The 14,205-nt window shown below is 33.6% G+C and overlaps 1 protein-coding gene and 1 non-coding gene across 10 annotated transcripts in view; one reads left to right on the top strand and one right to left on the bottom strand.

Moving 5' to 3' along the window:
* Positions 1-14,205, bottom strand: part of KCNT2 (potassium sodium-activated channel subfamily T member 2) — a 375,554-nt gene that overhangs the window by 303,542 nt on the left and 57,807 nt on the right. The gene's annotated exons all lie outside the window — the stretch shown is intronic.
* LOC112643282 (U6 spliceosomal RNA) lies at positions 7,435-7,542 on the top strand. Its single transcript, XR_003125756.1, has one exon. It is a non-coding gene; the product is annotated as a U6 spliceosomal RNA (small nuclear RNA).

Here is a 14,205-nt window from a genome sequence, read left to right as displayed (position 1 = left end):
CCTCACCTATAAAATGGGATTTGAATAGTTTCCTCCCATGTCAGAAATACAGCATTTCTTTACATCTATTCATGTGGAAAGAAGAATCAGCTTGGTTACATGAAGCATTTATTCATTCATTCAATAATTTTTACCCCTTCTCTTGTACTTGGCATCATGTATAAAGCAATGAACAAAAGAAAAAAATAGCCTCCATTCCCATAAAGCTTATATTACAGTCAGAAAAATTTTAAAAATGAAGAAACAGCAATAAATGTTCAATTACAAAGTGGAATATGTGCTATGAATACAAGGGTCAAGACACTGAAAGAGTGGATACAATGAGTAGGTGGGAGGCAGCAAAGGCCTCCCCACTTGTACAATATTGCCTGGGCCAAGGGATTTATCTTCTTACAGTCAGACAGCCCAAAAATAATTTTATTAATTGAAACTTGGCTTTCATTTGCAATTTGAGATAATGCATGATATCTGTCATTAAGGTCCAGTACTCTCACTCTCGGACAAAAGTTTGGAATTGTGATGGATGAAGGAAAAAGGAGAGACTTTTTTTTACATGACATAAGTAATACAAAGGGCACCTGGGCAGCTCAGTCAGTTAAGCATTGACTCTTGATTTTAGCTCAGGTCAGGATCTTAAGATCCTAGGATGGAGCTCCATGACCGGCTCCATGCTCAACTAGGGAGTCTGCTTGAGGATTTGTTCCCTTTCCCTCTGCCCCTCCCCCAGCTTGCACGTGCATGCTGTCTCTTTCTTTAAAATAAATAAAGCTTAAAATAAAAGATATGTAATTCACTATCTCAGAAAACCACAATTTGCACAGACTGCCTCCCACAGTAACTGAGTATACTTAAACGTTGAATGCCTTTGATAGATCACCATTTTCAGTACATTCATACTTTGAGAGAAAAGTATAAATAAAGGTATTGTTCCATGGAGTAAACTGATTTCCTACAAGACTATCAGGGAAATTGTCTCTGCATTCAAAGTACACAACTGGCTAGGTACATTACTTTCAACTTTCTCATTTTGAAACCCTGCTCCAGGCAATAAATATGTGCAAGCCACAGAATTATTATTAACATGTATTTGTTAGACTTGGGAGACTAATTATTTGAGTTGATACAGAAACATCTATGTCCTGAGATTATTCTCAGATGAAGAATAAGAAGGAAATGGGGAAACTAAGAAAGCTGTTGAAAACTAAATTAACATTAAGTAGGAAAAACATATTAAAAGAAAGCTTCCATCTTAGCCTTTAGAATTTCTTAAGGAATAAAAATGGTGTCTATTCCCTAGGTATTTGATTAAAAGGTAAAAACCTGGAGATGAAGCAAGTTCAAAATTCACAAAAATACAGTTTATACATTTTTATCAATGTATAATAAATAGATCTTCAAGTCCACTGCAAGAAAAAGCAGACTACTTTTTAGAACGGACACAATTTCACTGATTTCGCTATGCCAAATCATCTCAATGGAAGAAATGAATTGTCAACCTTCTCAATATGGAGGAAAATTCTTAAAATTCTCCTACTGGAGATTAGCTACAACATGGACTACATACTACAGACTATTCCATATCACACACTTGCTTTTTCCCTGTTTCTGAGTCCATGTTATCAAAGTATAATTCTGATTATAATTTCCCTCTCCATGAATATGATTTTAATGTGAACAAAGTCATTACCCTAACATTATGATTTCTATCTTAACCATACTTTTGTCTGCTAAACATGAAGCAGTTGATTTGAAATTGCACAGTTCTGAATGCCTCACAAAATCAGATGCATTTTAAGATGAGTTCGAAACAGTACACCATGGGCCTCATCTAGGTAAGGCCACTATGATGTGTTCCCTAAACACTATTTCAATTTTCTTTATATTGGCTTAAATTTTTTTTTTTTTTTTGATAGTCACACACACACACACAGAGAGAGAGAGAGAGAGAGAGAGAGAGAGGCAGAGACACAGGCAGAGGGAGAAGCAGGCCCCATGCACCGGGAGCCCGACATGGGATTTGATCCCGGGTCTCCAGGATCGCGCCCTGGGCCAAAGGCAGGCGCCAAACCGTGCGCCACCCAGGGATCCCTGGCTTAAATTTTTTAAATATTTTTTAGAGATTTTATTTATTTATTCATGAGAGACACAGAGAGAGGCAGAGACATAGGCAGAGGGAGAAGCAGGCTCCATGCAGAAGTCCTCGATGCAGGACTCAATTCCAGGACTCCAGGATCACGCCCTGAGCCAAAGGCAGACACTCAACCACTGAGCCACCCAGGCATCCCAATTTTTTTTTAGATTTTGTTTATTAATTTGAGAGAGGGAGAGAGAGAGAGAGAGAATGAGCAGGAGAAGAGCAGAGAGAGAAGGAGACTCTCCTCTAAGCAGAGAGCCTGATGCGGAGCTCTATCCCAGGACCCTGAGATCATGACCTGAACCAAAGACAGATGCTTAACCAACTGAGCCACCCAGGCTCCCCTCATTGGGCTTTATATTTGAAATTTCAAATTTCAACTTTTAAATGTTATCTATTTGTAAAAGTATATCTGAATACTAACAATACTTATTTAAAGGTAGTATCTGTAATACACCAGAAATTGGAAAGCCAGACAAGCCTAAATCAGTTAATGATAATTCCAATTAAAAATGACAATTGAAAGTCACTCAACAAATATTTGAGAGAATGTAATGCAATTTAGGTCAATTGGGGCTATTAAAAAAAGAGTCCCTCAAAAAATCATTTTTGAATCATGTTCACTTTCTTTATCTATTTTTATAACCTTGATTCTGTTGGAATCACTACCTGATTAAGCAAAGGTGTTATATATAACGCGAGTGATAGGTAATTATGTTCACAGGGAATTGCAATCTGAAATATCAATAACTGTTCATAATAAGAAGCTGTATTAAAATTAGGCTTCACCTAATCGTAAGATCCAATTTTCAGTGGGCCATTTGACTATACTGATTATCCTCAAACTTTCCTGACTTCTGCTTATTATCCTAGTACTAACTAGTTGGAAATTTAACTTTAAAATGCATTAAGAGGATTAGAGCTTGAGAAATGAAGTATGTACTTCCATGAAATGTTAACTCTATTTGAATGAAAAATAAATAAATGGATTTGTACCTCTTAATCCCTTCTATCCATTAAGAGGTATAAACTCCAGTTGTAAAATAAGTCACAGTGATGAAAAGTAGACATAGGAAATACAGTGAATAATACTGTAATAACTTTGTATGGTGACAGATGGTACCTAAACTTATCGTGGTGAGCATATCATAATTTATATAATTGTTGAATCACTATGTTGTACAACTGAAACAGTATAATGTACATCAGCTCTATTTCAATTAAATTTTTTTAAAATGACTTTAGCCTCATTTTGTGTTTTATGTTACACACTTCTATATTTCGTGTAAGCAAGGGCATTTCATAAATTTCATGCAAAATTTTGTTAAGTAACTTCCTGAAGACAGAAATAAAAAATAAATACAAATGAAAATTGAAAATAACTAATATATTTTAATAAAATATCCATTATAAACTAACACAGCTTCTTTGGCTATAAAAAGAAATAGTACTATTCTACTGAGGATTGACATAAGGTTATAAGAAAATAGTATTTTTCTTTAGGAAACAAAGTATACAGAAGATAGGTGCCATTCATTAATTCAATAAATATTTGTGTACCTCATATGTATTGGGCACTGCATGGGCTACTGGGAATACAGTGACATCATAGGGCTTTCTTAAATCATTATGGCATGTAAGTATATAAAGGGTAACAACTTATATATTAATATTTTTCGGTAAGCTTATCATGTTCTAACTAAAGATCTCTGACTTATGCCTATAAATCTCAAAATGCTAATATTTTTCAGTGTATAAAATCTTTTAAATTTAAGTCCCACTAATGTTTTTAATGATATTAATATCTCTAATTTAGGATAGCATTAGTCCACATTCTTGATAGCTGTTTTCAATTTAACCACACACAGTATTTAGTTTCTATTTTAAGTAAACTACTCTAGGGGCATTTTCCCCTCATTTATCTTGGTAGTTATTAAGTAATGATTACAATGCTTATCAATAAAACAAAATGCCATGGCATGATCTCAATATTAGCTTCTGCTTTAAATTTTGGAGGCAGATACAAAATAAATCATTTTCTCTGACATCTACAAGTCATTCGGTGAATCTTCTAATGATTAGCCTTTAAACAATCATCAAAATTAAAGAAACAGTCTAATCTCTAAAGCTCCATGATTTGGAACCAATAATATAATTATTTAATTACAGAATGCTCTTGTAGACCCACAATTAACCCACTAATCCCTAAAAGGCTTCCAAAATGTGTATTCCCCAGAGCTGAAAAGAAAATATTTTATGGTATAGCTTATGACAGTAGAAGGTCCCTACCATCCAATTAATTAACATATTTCCAGCTATTAGTGAAAAATTTAAATACAAATTTCAAATTTAACCTTCTCTAAATAAGCCGCATTAGTTACAATGGCATGCTATTTAATTTTTCTTTTCTTTAAAAATTCTGTTCAAATACTTTAAAAAATCCTTACATACTTCGAAATAATCTCCATAAAATAAATCAGTATCTACCTAACAAAGGTATGTATAAATTTAAAGGTAAATTAAAATGTGTTTTCTCTGTAGAATTCACTTTTGAAGGGTAGCAAATTTTACTATCAACATTGTGACTATAATTCAATATTGTTGTTAAATAAAAGGATCACTCTTAATTGTTTTTAAGTACAGAAAAAGAATATGTACTTTAACATATTTTATAATCCCCATATAAAAGCACTTTATTCTTCTTCTAATCATTGTGAAAAACAATCTCCCAATATTGGTTGTCATCAAATGTTCTGAGCATCTGAGGATTCAAGAGGAAATGGACTGAAATTGCAGAATTAAAAATTTATACATACATAACTGCAAGACAGGGACCATGCTTGAAAAAAAAATTACTCTATATTTCAAACTCCATTTGCCAATTTTCCAGTCCAGTTCCCCTTAAAAGGAAGCTAGATAAAGTAAAATTACTCAGGTGAAAATTAGATAATGAAAATAAATATAAATTCAATATTCTTTGAGAAAATAACAGCATTGAATATCAACCAACAAATAAAAAACAACAAACCTAGAAACACCTACACACGAGCATAGAACTCTAAGTGGAAGCAGCTTATTCATGAAGTTGAAAAATAGTTATTCAAGTCTATAAACATGGAGTCCAATAAACCTCTGTCAAATAGTACAGTCCACCTCTTAGCAAGTATATAACTTTGGGAATGTTACTCATCCCCTTTTTCCTCATTACTTATCTATAAAATAGAAATAATATCTACTTCACAGAATTGGTGACTGGACTAATGGAGATAATGTACAAAAAGTGTCCAGCACTTAACCATCATGCAACAATTATTACATGTTCTTCCCTAATATATTGAATTGGACATATAAGGCAAAGAAATTAATATATTTAATAACAGCATTTTAAATATATATAAGAAAAAAAATTAAAAATTAAATAAATTGTGTTAGAACCCAACAACATTATCTTGATCCATATCAGGAGTCAGCAAATAGCCGAGGAGCCAAATCCTGCCCACTGCTTGTTATTTTATAAATGTGAACTAAGATCAATTTTATATTTTTAAATGGCTGGAAACAAACTCAAAGAAGAATATTTCATAGCATGTGAAAATGTTATAAAAAAACAAATCTCAATGTCCATAAACTTTTATTTGTGCTCACACGTGCTCATCCATCTACATATTGCCTATGGATGCTTTTAAATTATAACAGCAGAGTTGAATAGTTGTAGAAGAGACTTCATGGCCTCCAGGGCTTAAATAATTGCTATCTGGTGCAGCACTAATTTTGAGAAACTCACTTTTTGGTTACAGAGGATTTATTTTAATTATCTAATAATACACTCTACACTTTTAAACAATCCATTTCCTAAGAGATGAGATGATGTTATGAAACTAAGAATAATGCTTACTGATTGGGGGTATAGATGAAAACTGGGTTAAGGACAAGATGGGAGAAACAATCTTTATATTCTTGCATAGTTATCAATTATTAATATATGTAAATATTACTTATTCAAATATTAAAGAAATATGTTTATTTTTTTAATTTTTTATTTATCTACGATAGTCACACAGAGAGAGAGAGAGAGAGAGAGAGGCAGAGACACAGGCAGAGGGAGAAGCAGGCTCCATGCACCGGAAGCCCAACGTGGGATTTGATCCCAGGTCTCCAGGATCATGCCCTGGGCCAAAGGCAGGCGCCAAACCGCTGCGCCACCCAGGGATCCCAAGAAATATGTTTATTTTTTAAAAATGAGGTGATCAAACACTTTAAGCAAATGATTTCCTCTATCTAAAAAATGTGTATAGTTTAATTTACAAAAGGAAGAAATATAAAAGAGCATTCATAATTTTAAAACCATGATTTAAATGGTTTAAGTCATTTACATGGTGCCATAATCTGCCTAATTTATCTATTAAAAGAATAGAGTCTCTAAAGCATACTTCCTGTTTAGTTAGAATTTCTTAATTACTTTCTATAAATCAACCCAAATATGCATTACTCTCCCACAAAGCCACAAAATGATATCAAGTAGTTTCCAGACAAGAAAATGGAGAAACCTGATAACATTTATGAATACAAAACTTGAGAAATCACGGACTTGAAGTAAACACATAGCCATTTTTATAGAACTCTGATTTGCCAAACGATAAGATACCAGAGGAAGAAGATGGAGCTATAATATCAATCTAAGATATCTGAAGGCGGTTGGAGGAAACCAAACCCAGGACAATCCTCTACAATACTCCCTTCTTACATAATTTCCCTTCTGAGTCCATCAACCTGTTCAAAGAAACAAGAGTTAGAACAAATCACTGGAGAAGGAATATTGAACGTTTCCATGGAATTTAGAGGTTGAGAGGTATTTTTAAGTCCACCGTTTCATTTCTTCAACCATTCAACAAAAATATATAGATATATTGAGGGCCTACTATGTGTACAGTGCCAAGGTTGGCACTAAAGAAGTAGCAATGAAGAGAAAAGATATGGTCCTCCTCATGAGGATAATAAACAAAAGGTCCTCTTTTTTTTTTTAAGATTTTATTTATTTATTCACAAGAGACACAGAGAGAGAGAGAGAGAGGCAGACATATAGGCAGAGGGAGAAGCAGGCTCCCTGCGGAGAGCCCGATGTAGGACTCGATCCCAGACCCTGAGCCAAACACAGACACTCAACCACTGAGCCACCCAGGCGTCCCACAAAAGATCCTCTTAATGGATGACGAGAACTGAGGAACTGCCAGTACATGTTTCTGAAACAAAAGTGAAGGAAGCATATGGAAGGAGGATATAACCTGGCCCAGAGTCCAGCAGTGCTCACTTTGGCAGCACTTACACTAAACCTGGAACAATACAGAGAAGATTTGCATCATCCCTGTGGAGGAATGACAGAGGTCAGAAAAGACTTCACTGAGAAAAATAATGAAGGAATAATGAAGGAAGAGAGATCAAAGGGTAAGAGCCATATAGAGAAAAAGTTACAACATCAAAAGCAGAAAATGCTCAAGACAAAGTGAAAAGCAAAAACACTGTGAGATATTTTACATGAAGTTATAAATAGATAATATAAATATTTAGCAAATACATAGGCAAAACACTAATTTTAAATATAGTTGTGGTGGTCTTGAAAGCTGCTGACTTACAATTCTTCAAGGAAACTCACTAGACTTAAGCTACATGCATAAGAAATTTAGCTCATGATTTAATCTGTAGCTTCCAAACAATTATATTTGATATGTAGATAATAATACCATCTGTCTCTTGGCAATATCTTAGAGAATTAACATTTTAACATACTGCAATTGTGAGGATTCTAAAATCAGAAGACTAACGTTTAATTTCAGTAAAATGCCTTGTGTACCTCTCATGAGATATTATCAATCAGAAGTCTCTTCCAGTAGAACCACAGAACTATAAATTCTGTCAGATTCAATAGCAAAAATTAAAAATCCCATTTACTACCATCTTAATATTCTCAAAGAAAAATCTGTGAAGGTAAAAAAAAAATAATGGAAAAGAAAATATGGGGAGACATAGGAGTCCAAAAAAATATCAAACTTAATTTAAAAAACTATACATAATCTTTAACGTGTGATTTATCTTTGAAGAATCATCCCATGTTGGAAAAATGGATGCCCATTATAATTTTCTATAACTTTCTGGATGGTTCTTAATGAAGTTTGTAACATTTCATAATTTAAGAATTAGACCCCTTATATATCTAACTAAAGTAGTAAGATTTCAGCACCAAAGCTAGGATGGTGGGGAAAACTCAATCCCTCATACATTGCTGATACGGAAAGTTTAACTATTTCTTAAAAATCTAAGCATGCAACTACTACCTAACCCAGCAATTGCACTCTTACACATTAATGTCAGAAAAATTAAAACTTCATACATGAACCTGCACACAAATGTTCAAAGCAGCTAATCTGTAACAGCTCAAAGCTGGAAAGAACCAGATGTCCTTCAGTGGGTGAATGGTTAAATACACTATGATACATCTATACCTTGGAATACTACTCAGTAATAAAAAGAACTATTCATACATGTAACAACTCAGACGAATCTCTCAAGCAACCTAAATCTCCAAGAAAGGTCACTGTATGGAAAAACCTACAGTATCACCATACAAGAGATCACATTGCAAATTTTAAAAATAGGAGAACCTTATGCTCAGTTGAGGATCTCTAAGACTTCTTATAAAGTGATAAAAGAAATGTACAATACAGACTATATAGTCACTATCATTTGTATAAAAAAGAAGAAATATACACACCTCCATATATTTTGCTTTAAAATTTGTAAAATGTTTCTTGAAGCATATACAAGAAACAAAAGAGCAGCTAAACTGATTGCCTTGGAAGTGCAAACAGGGTAGAAGCAAAGATAGAAGAGAATTTTCACCCAATTCCTTTTATTCCTGTTTACATAAATCTTAAAATTTGAAACCATGTAAATGTATTATCTATTTTAAAAAAACTTTTTAAAAATTTTATAGATTTAGCATCTAATAACTCTCTTCCAAGTAACAGAAGTGTTTTAATGTAAATGTGCTTGCAATTAGTAAGGTGAAAAGGGCAATGTGGGAAATTTTAGGTTTAGAAGTTGGAAATAAATTTACTTAATATGTGTCTGGTCTGGAAGAGAATTGCTGGGTGTCAGAATTACTCCAATGGCTCAGACAGTTTCTTTGATATGATTCCATATTCTCACTGAGCAGGCTTTTCATCCTAATTTGTTTTCAGACAGAGTTCACTGGAAAAAGAAAGCCCGGAGCAGCATTAAGGCACATTGGCAGGCTTAGCACTTTCCTGTCTCATTATACATGATCAAATTTGTTTTGTAATACAAATAATGTCTCCTGTGAGACTAAGCAGTGTGATTTTTCTCAGGATGTGAGCAGTTGAGAAAAAACTTTGGAATAATAACTGACTTCACAAAAATAAGAATATTGGGCTTAAAACTACTTTATGAAACGTTTTTCTGGACAAGAAAAGAAAAAAATAATCCTCATTCTTAGCAAAAGATTTATAAAAAAATAGATCAATGGACTTCTCAAAAATCATCAGGCTTGGAAAGCCTAATTTGGCTCAAATGTGTTTATATTTTATCCATCCATGTAAAGATACTCAGAGAAGTTACAACTCCCTTGAATTGTGAAATATTTCCCACAGCCCTGATTTCAAAAAACAGCTATTAAAAAATTGTCCAAGTTTAGACTTTTACTTTCACAAGAGGTTTTTGGAAATTAAGAGAAGGCCTTGGAAGGTAAGCAGGATATAATTATGCAGTGACTACAAAACTAAAAAGAAAACAAGGAAAGAATAAAACCACTTCTATCCACTTAGCTCCATCTTCCCTGCTACCATGAAATGAACCACCCAGGGGAGAACAGGGAACAGTATCAGCAAAGATACAGAAATGGTAAAGGGAGAGTGAGCAGAGGTTGTGACCTTGGGGAAGCAAGGTCAGGCTAGGGAGATGGCTAGGTGTCTACAATAAGAAAGCATGATGAGTGACCAGAGAAATCTGGAAGTAAGACTGCACTACATTTGGCTTTTTTTATGACTTTATTGTCATATAATTCAGAGTATAAAATGGATATAAAGTATACAATTCAATGTTTTTTAGTATATTAACATAGCTGTACAACCATAACCAAACCTATTTTTAGAACATTTTCAACCTCCCCAATATAGCCTTTACTCATTCACCCATTAGCATGGGTGGCTCTCCATCCATTCACTCCCCAGTGCTTGGCAACCACCAAACTGCTTTGTTTTTATAGATTTACCTATTCTGTATATTTCATATGAATGCAATCATATTACATGAGATCTTTTGTGACCAGTTCCTTTCACTTAGCATAATGTTTTCAAGGTTCTTCCATGCTGTAGCTTGTATCAGTACTCAATACCTTTTTATTTTTGAATTATATTCCTTTGTATGAAGGTATCACATTGCATTTATCCCTTCATCTATTGATGGGTATATGATTTGTTTCTCTTTGGGAGCTATAATGAATAAAGCTACCATAAACACTCATGTACAAGTATTTACATGAACATATGTTCCCATTTCTCTATATACCGAGGTAGGGGAACTGCTGGATCATATGGTAAATCTATATTTAACCTATTGAGAAATGAAATTTCCAGACTGTTTTCCAGAGTGGGTAAACCATTTTACAGGCCCAAGGGAAATATACAAGAATTCTAACTGCTCCACATTCTCACCAACACTTGTTACTGCCTTTTTCAGCATAACCACCCTAGTAGGTATAAAGTAAGTTCTCAATGTTATTTTGATTTACATTTCCCTGATGGCTAATAATGCTGAGCATCTTTTCTTGGGCTTACTGGCCATTTGTATATCTCCTGTAGAGAAATATCTATTCAGATTCTTTGTACACTTTTTAACTGGGTTGTCTTTTGATTATTGAGTTGTAAAAGTTACGTATATTTTTTAGATATAAATATATACATTATCTGACATATGATTTCAAATGTTTTCTTCCATTCTGTGAGTTATCTCACAGAATTTATTTATTGATGATGTCCTTTGAAGCACAAAGATTTTTAATTTTGATCAAGCAAATGTATCTATTTTTCCTTGCCACTTATATTCTTGGTATCATACCATTTGCTTTTATTAGAGAAGAACCTATGTATCTTCTGAGAGAAGAATCTTATAAGCTACGTGTTGGCTTCAGGGCATATGGACTTTCTAGGGATAGCAGCCAACAATTTGATATTTATATTATAAACAGATGGACACCTTCCCGTAATTCCGTGTGTTTTCCAAGTCACCTTTGCCCTGTGGCCACAGTTCAGAATACTCATTAGTTTCTGGAAAAGAATGTTGGTTTTTAATTACCAAAGGGTAGTGAGAGTATAGAAGACAAAATCTCTGCATCCAAGTCTAGTGAGTGATTAACTTACTTGTTACAAAATCTGTTACTATCACTACGGGGTTGAAACAGAAGAAAAACAAAGAACTCTAAGCACACAGAGACTTCCTTGAAAAAAGAACAAAATGAGAAAGCAAAAAATATTTTTTTAATTATTGAAGAAAACTGAAATAAAACTCAAATCTGCAGCAACTTATGGCACACTGTGGATGTTAAAAAATTGATAGCAAATAAGATACATTCTAGTAAAGTTATTAAACTTGATAGAATAATTTTACATACATTCAGTAAATTACAAGGGGGATAGGTGAATTAGAGTAATCTGATATTTCTTAAAGCAAATAGTATCTGAAAACAATGATATCTACAGTATTAAACAACAGAAGAATTACATATCCGTGCAATTTGGCCTTTCAATAAAAAGTAAATAAAATAAAGTAAAATAAAATAAAACATATCCCCTCAAGCATGCAACAAGTTAAAGAAATCAAATACTCTAGACTTTCCTGGGGACAGGCTGAAAATATTTAATGTAATCTTTGTATTTAAGAGATGAAGCAAAATAGGAGCGCCTGGGTGGTGTACCTGGTTTCTGCTCACATTGTGATCTCATGGGCATGAGATCAAGCCTCATGTAGGGCTCCACATTCAGCATGGAGTCTAAGATTCTCTCTCCCTCTGCCCCTCCTGTCACTCCCCCACTCTCTGTCTCTCTCTCTCTCAAATAAATAAATGAATCTTTCAAAAGAGAGAGAGAGAGATGAATCACAATAAAAACTCAGGATGGGAGATGCTATGTTAAGTATGACTGATAAGTATAACCCTAAATAAAGAAATAAGCTCAAACAACTATTGAAATTTTCATTGTAGAATGGAATGTGAATATTAGAAAACTTGCTCTCATTAAAAAAAATGTTTTTGAAGAAACAAAAATGAGAGGCGAAGCATGAAGCAGTGCAATGATATTTACTTACTTCCCCATCCTTCATTTGACAGATAACAGATGTCTACACTTGAAACACATCCATACCATGACATCATAACATTTTATAAGACTCTAAAAGTCTAATATCTCCTCCTATAAAAAAAATTGCTTCAAGTTCAGCAATACCTTTCATTTAAATTCCTTTGTTTTTAATCAATTCTGAATTCAGAAAAATCAATTTAACAACTTTCATTTTGAAATGTTTTAAATATAGCATGATTTCATTTTAGTAAAATTGTGTCTCATCCTTTCCCCATCCATCCATCTGTCCATCCGTCTTCCCATCTATAGCTACCTCTGTATCTGTATAAAGATGTCTGAAATTATCATACATTAATAATTTTGTTTCTTTTTTTAATAATGTCATTTCTGAGTGGTTGAGTGAGTCTGCTTATTTGTATTTCTCAGTATTATTTTGGTATTTTAAATGGGCATGTATAATTTGTACAAAAACAATAAAGCTATCTTTCAAACACTGCTATTAAAAAAATCATCATTTCGTAAAGTAATAGATTAAAAGTAAACTCCAGTGTGGTAGAACATAGACAAAAGCATTTAAAGGTGGTGCTTCTCAAATTCTAAAACAAAGACAAATCAGCTAGGAATTTTATAGAATGCAGGTTCTACTTCAGTAGGTCTGGTGTAGGTCTGGAGTCGGTCCAGAGTCCACATTTCTATTAAGTCCCCAGGGCCACACACTGAGTAATTGCTTTTAAGGAATTTCACAGCGTTGCTCATTAAAAAAGCGGAACACTGGGCACCTGGGTGGCTCAGTAGGTTAAGTATCTACCTTTGGCTCAGGTCATGATCCCAGGGTCTTGGGATGGAGCCCCACACTGCAGAGAGTCTGCTTCTCCCTCTGCCTGCCTTGTGCTCATTCTCTCTGTCTCTCTGTCTCTGTCTCTGTCTCTGTCTCTCTCTCTCTCTGTCAAGTAAATAAATAAGCAGAATATTTATAAGCCATGAAAATGAGAATATGAGGAAAATTAGAGAAAATAATAGTAATAAAAAGAATAGTTAAAGCATATACTTTGCCTTCCATTTCTATACTGAGTCATCTAGGGAAGATCTGTTTCTACAGTTTTTGAAACATTCCTTTAGATTTTATGTTTTGATAAAGCAAAATTTATGTATTTTGTTATTCAATGAAATTTTGGAAGCTCATTTTCTTCCATTTTTGTCTATTGTGATTCCATTTTTTTACAAATGAACTCTAATTATGGCAAAGCAAACTATTATATGGGAAATTTCATAGGAGAAAAAACAATTATTTTGCACGTAATAAGCCCCCACACTAAAGAGTGAGAACAATTTAAGGAGTAAGACCTATACAAATTATATACAATTCTACTATGCGATTTGAAGCATCAAATCACAAACCCCAAATATTCCATCTCTGGTCACTTATAATTTGAACTAAATCTAAGTCACTGGTAAATACACAAAAATCTTACAGCGGTGTTTCTCAACTAGTATCAGTATCTGTTGGGGAGTTTGTTTAAAATGTGCATTAAAGGGCTCTGGGGGTCAGGCTCCAAATCTAGATTTTTATCAAGTAATACATACTAAAATTTGAAAGCCATTTAATTCTGTTATTTAGATACATTAGTATTTAGGGGTTTTTTTAATTTTTTATTTTACTTTAATTCCAGTTAACATACTGTGTAATATTTGTTTCAGGTGTAC

The sequence above is a fragment of the Canis lupus genome, chromosome 38, assembly GCF_003254725.2.
Source record: "Canis lupus dingo isolate Sandy chromosome 38, ASM325472v2, whole genome shotgun sequence".
In the NCBI taxonomy this organism is placed as follows: domain Eukaryota; kingdom Metazoa; phylum Chordata; class Mammalia; order Carnivora; family Canidae; genus Canis; species Canis lupus.
This window is presented reverse-complemented; position numbering and strand designations above follow the sequence as displayed.